The following is a 5,469-nucleotide window of genomic DNA, read 5'->3' as shown; positions in this document are numbered from 1 at the left end:
TGCATGCATACATTATCCTGTAAATGAATGAACAAGATGCAGGGTTAGAAAGGTATTAGCCTCCTCCCTTCTTCTCTACATGATCCTGGTCACACTGCATAATGTACAAAGCATCTTAATTAAGCACAGAAGATTTAATGGCACTAAATATGATCAGCCCTATACTGATCCCATTACTCTAAAGAACCCAATAAATGAGGCTCAACAGTTTCAATTTCACTTCACTGCAATCTCATCAGCATTCCAATTCCATCACTTCTGAGAAATCAGCAGTTTCAATGGAAGATAACCCTCTTTCTCAGTCAGGCCCCATTCTACAACCACTTATTAGTAGAGCTAATTCTGTGTTGGAATGATCCAGAACTGCATACCAGAACCTTTCCTGGCCATCAGCTAAGCCATGACTTCTTTTCATAAAGAAGTAAAACAAAATATTTTAGCATTTAGGACTTTCTTCCTTCCAAGATTTCTTTTTCTTATAACTATCTTTTTTCCCCCAAAATAATGTTTCATGAAAACTAGTACCAGAATAATACAGAAAATTAATTAGGTATGTATTTATAGAAGTATTAACTGTGCCAAAACTTGTATGCAGCACTGATCTGGATAATATAACACATGCTGTCTTCTACTACAGAATCTGCTCAAATATTTCATGCATAATTTTATTTATGGTGCTCAGATAGTAGAAAGATGAATTACTAGTATTTATGAAGTGCTTAGAGATTCTCAAGAGAAAGATGCTTTGGACAGTTGAACTATTATGATTTCTCTGTCTCTCTGTCTGCTATGTATTGAACTGTCATTAACTTCTGCTAATAGACTTGTTTCCTTACCAAGCTATTATGCAAAAGGTCAGAGGATGCTGAAGTAGCAAAATGTGTAAGGCCCTCTTTATAGACAAATATCCTCAGAGGGTCACAGTATGTCACCACCACATAAATCCTCAGATCAAACTTAAATCTACCAATAATAAAAGGCTTGGAAGGAGTACACAAAGCCAATTTGCTTCCAAACTTGCTTGAAACACACGAACAACACTGGTAACTCATTAATCGCTATAGCAAAGGTGACAAGCCTCGCTGATGGCCCTGCTGCTCTCCCTTCTGTGCCAGATATGCTTCTACCATAGTCTAGCCTGATGCTGAGCTGGGAAAGATACTGTAAATGCCCCTTACTGGGGTGTACGTCCCTAACACTGACCAAACTAGAGCTTGGGTCTGCATGACAGCCAGTGTTCGCAGGTTCTCCACTTCATTTAAAGCCATAGCTGGTCTTCATACAGCTCACCAAGTGTTTGAAGTTCACTTCAAGCATGAATGTTTGAAGGAATGAAACATTAACAAGAGAAAAGGAGCCTGTGGGTCAGTCCACTCTGTCTCCTGCTCAAGAGGATCTGATTTCCTACTTTCTTTTTCTCCAAGCCAGAGCGTCCACGTGTCCTCCCTTCCATCTTTTATTTTTTTCAGACATTCATAGACTTTCATTCTTTCCTTGGAACATTCCCTAAAAAATAACAATGAGGTCAATGCAAAGTCAAACAAATTTAGTCCATAAAACAAAGTGTGTCCAAAGGTCAACAATAAAACAAAATAAATTAAGGTTTTGCTCTTCAAATTATTGGAAGTCCAAACAGCTAGAAGCTTACAGAAATTTTTATATTAGATTTCATTTGGGACATGACTTAAAAGCGTCAATCAAAAACACCTTGGTGAGACACTTATTTGGAAAAGGCGATAGGGCTTAATGGGACTCATGAAAAATGAGTAACTTAAATGCTCATTCCCTAATGAGGGATAAAGTTTTCCTTGTTCAATGCATCTATCCCGAATGTCCTGAACTATTGTCAAGGTGATTCTGTCTCAAAATATTAGAAGTCATTTCTGAACAAGAGTTTACAGAATAACATGTAAAGTAGACATTTGTCTTTTGACAGCAATGAATTCTTTCGACAATGATGAATCTGAAGAAAATGACCACTGAATGCTATTTATGGCTGAGTGACCACATCAAGGCAAGGCTAAACTGGATATTAAAACACCAGCTCAGTGACAAAGCAGCAATCTTGAAGCATGGAACGGAGGGATTACCCTTGAGCTGTACAGCTGGCAGATCATATCCTGTCCGGGTTTTGTGTCCTTCTCAGATTTGGCGATGAAGACGTCTCTGCCCTGACAGCCAGAGTCCAGTTTACAGATACAGGCTACAAATGAGGAGAGAAACAGAACAGAGGGACACTACAAAAGTCGTGAAAAAATTGCATTAAAGCTGCTTTCTAACGTAGATTTTCTAGGTCTAGGTTTTCAAACTACTGCAAGAATTTTGCAAAAGTGTAACTTTAACTATAATGGCAAATAGGATTGTAAGAATATTGTAAGATTGAAGAATCAGGACTACTTTCCTTCAGTCCTCTGCACTTAAAAAAGTTTTAAGTGCCAATTGCTTATTTTTCCTGATTTCTTTTCCAGCACTAATTTCAGACAGAGAAAACTATTTGCTTTCCTCTAGCCCAGCATATCCATCTTTGCCTAGTACTCAGGAGAGGCGTCTAATATGCTGGAAGCTAGACAATTCTGACATGCAAATAATAGAATTTAAATCTGATAGCTAAAAAATAATTGTGCCAAGAAAAAAGGCTTTAAGAAGGGCTTACTCTGCAAGAAGACACTGAGAAAAAAGTTGAATTATTTTGGGAAGAGCTTTACTACCTTGCTCATGTTCCCAGCTGGCAAATATTTCCTACAGATCTCACTCCTTCCAGGGAAGTGGCTAACTTTCTGGGGAAAGAAGTCCAGGGAGGAAAAAGACATAACAAATATTTTGAACTCCACCTTTTTGATTGCAAAAAAAATTTAAATGGATCATGATATGCGTATAGCCTAACCAACTCACACTCATGAGCACTTGATTATTTTTCATTTCCATTAACCCATCTGTTGAGACGGTATAATCTCTCCAGCATGCTGTTCACTCCTCGTTATCTCTTGTTCCCCAAAAGCCATACCCGCCAGCAGCTCCATGCACTGCAGCGCAGAGCAGAAGCAGTTTCAAGAGGAGGAAGATCTGTAACTTCAAACTCTCTGTTTGGACTCGGAGGGAGATGTAGAATCACCGTTCAATTAGACCTTGGCAATCAATCAAGGTGGATTGCTTTTGCTGACTATGGATGTATTATTTACAAACCGCCTGCTTTAGATGATAATCTAGGCAATTAGTCATAAATGACTACTAAACAAACCGACAATTTCTTACTGTTTCATAAGCTTCACACTAGCTAGCAATAACAAACAGTTCCATTGATATTTCTGAAAACTGGTGAAAAACAAAGATTCCTGGAATACAACTCTGAATAATGCTTTATTTGGACTGGGAAAGGAGCCATTTACAGTACTTCTTCATGTTCTTCTCTCAAGGCACGAATCCAGAAAATACTGGCAAGAGCTCACAGACATATTAAGTTTTGACTTCTTGCCTAACTTCAGTCATTATGAAAGAAATATGTATAATGATCACAAGCTAGTACTTCAGGAAGATTAAACATTAGGGATAGCACATACTCGCAAAGAGCAAGTGTTAGAACAACAGGGAACACCCCGGGGCCAATAAAGAAATACTCTGACTAATGACTGGTAGCACATGTCTGAAGGCAACTGCATCAGTGGGGGAATTCTTAGACAGCCTGCCAAACTTTGTGCAAAACAAGGCGCATGGACACTAAAGCTTTTGATTTCCAACAATTCAAGCGATGTGTTAAAATAACTTTGTGACCCCTGGTGAGCCCCTGGGTCAATGCAATCCCAAGCACACATCTAGGATGGGCAGAGAACGAATTAAGAACAGCCCTGAGGGGAAGGACTTTGAGGTGCTGGTGGATGAGAAGTTCAACGTGACCTGACAATGTGCACTCGCAGCCCAGAAGGCCAACCATATCCTGGGCTGCATCAAAAGAAATCTGGCCAGCAGGTTGAGGGAGGGGATTCTGCCCCTCTGCTCTGATGAGTAGTCCTGGAGTACTTCATCCAGCTCTGGAATCCTCAGCACAAGAAGGACATGGACCTGTTGGAGAGGGTGCAGAGGAGGCCATGGATATGCTCAGAGGGCTGGAGCCCCTCTGCTGTGAGGACAGGCTGAGAGAGTCAGGGTTGTTCAGCCCGGAGAAGAGAAGGCTCCGGGGAGACCTTCGAGCCCCTTCCAGGATCTGAAGAAGGCCTACAGGAAAGCTGGGGAGGGACTTTCTACAAGGGTATGTAGTGATAGGATGAGGGGTAACGGCTTCAAACTGGAAAAGGGGAGATTTATGTCAGATATCAGGAAGAAATTTTTCCCTCTGAGGGTGGTGAGCCCCTGGCCCACGTTGCCCAGAAAAGCTGTGGCTGCCCCATCCCTGGAGGTGTTCAAGGCCAGGTTGGACGGGGCTTGGAGCAACCTGGGCTGGTGGGAGGTGTCCCTGCCCAGGGCAGGGGCGTAGAACTAGATGATCTTCAAGGTCCTTTCCAACCCAAACCACTCTATGATTCTATGAAATGTAAACTTACTGTTCCTTTAGGAATCGGCTTCACCGCAATTATTTTGGCTTCTCTATTAAAGAGACAGTAGAAATCATCTCCCAAGGCTCCACCCTTGAGCCAGGAGCAGACTCTACAACCCAACAGACCCACCTACGGCTACACTTTTGAGGAGCTTTTTTCCAAGGTTTTCCCCCCTGCACTTGTCACATAGGACTCGGCATTACCTCAGGGCCAGCGGGAGACTCCCCACACAGGTACCGACCGCGGGGAACGCCCTCAGAGGCCGCCATCCCCCGTCCCCGCCCTCAGCCGGCACCACGGGGCTGGAGGCGGGGGCAGCTAGCGGGGCGGGGGCAGCTAGCGGGGCGGGGGCAGCTAGCGGGGCGGGGGCAGCTAGCGGGGCCGGAGCGCCCCCCTCCCCCGGCCTACACAGAGGCCCCAGCAGGGCCGATCCGGGAGGGCGGGCGCCTCCGTGAAGCCAGCCAGCACCACCGCCCCCACGGCGGCCCCTGAGGTAAAAGGCCGAGGCGAGTCCCACAGCGACCGGACGGCTGAGGGGTAGCAGACCCTTGCTCGTTCCCGCCTCCTGATTGGGCAAAACGACCCCCTTCCGCCCCGCCACTTTATTAACATGTGACCTCTCCATTGGGCCAAGTAGGCAGAGGGGTCTCTGATTGGATAAAAACAGCAAGGGGGAGGGAGCGGTGTTGTTACGGCAACAAGAGGACGCGCGGGCTTGCGCCGCAGTTGCGCACGCGCGTTCCGGCGCTGCTGGCCGCCTTTCCCGCCCCCAGACCAACGGCCTACTAACGGCCACGCTTCGCTCAGGGGGCGTGGCCTCATTTAAACGGTCACAGCCAATCCGAGCTGCGAGGACCGGAGTGATTTGAATATCGGGGAGGGACGCCGGGGCTGCGCAAGGGTTTCTGGGAGGTGCCGCCTGAGGCGGGGCGTCGTGAGG

The 5,469-nt window shown here is 45.3% G+C and overlaps 1 long non-coding RNA gene across 1 annotated transcript; it reads right to left on the bottom strand.

Moving 5' to 3' along the window:
• Positions 1 to 1,221: 1,221 nt before the first annotated feature.
• Positions 1,222 to 5,045, bottom strand: LOC134524398 (uncharacterized). Its single transcript, XR_010073582.1, has 3 exons — positions 4,733 to 5,045; positions 2,091 to 2,203; positions 1,222 to 1,506 (listed from the first exon to the last, which is right to left on the bottom strand). It is a non-coding gene; the product is annotated as an uncharacterized LOC134524398 (long non-coding RNA).
• Positions 5,046 to 5,469: the final 424 nt, after the last annotated feature.

Source organism: Chroicocephalus ridibundus, chromosome 17 (genome assembly GCF_963924245.1).
Source record: "Chroicocephalus ridibundus chromosome 17, bChrRid1.1, whole genome shotgun sequence".
NCBI lineage: Eukaryota > Metazoa > Chordata > Aves > Charadriiformes > Laridae > Chroicocephalus > Chroicocephalus ridibundus.
This window is presented reverse-complemented; position numbering and strand designations above follow the sequence as displayed.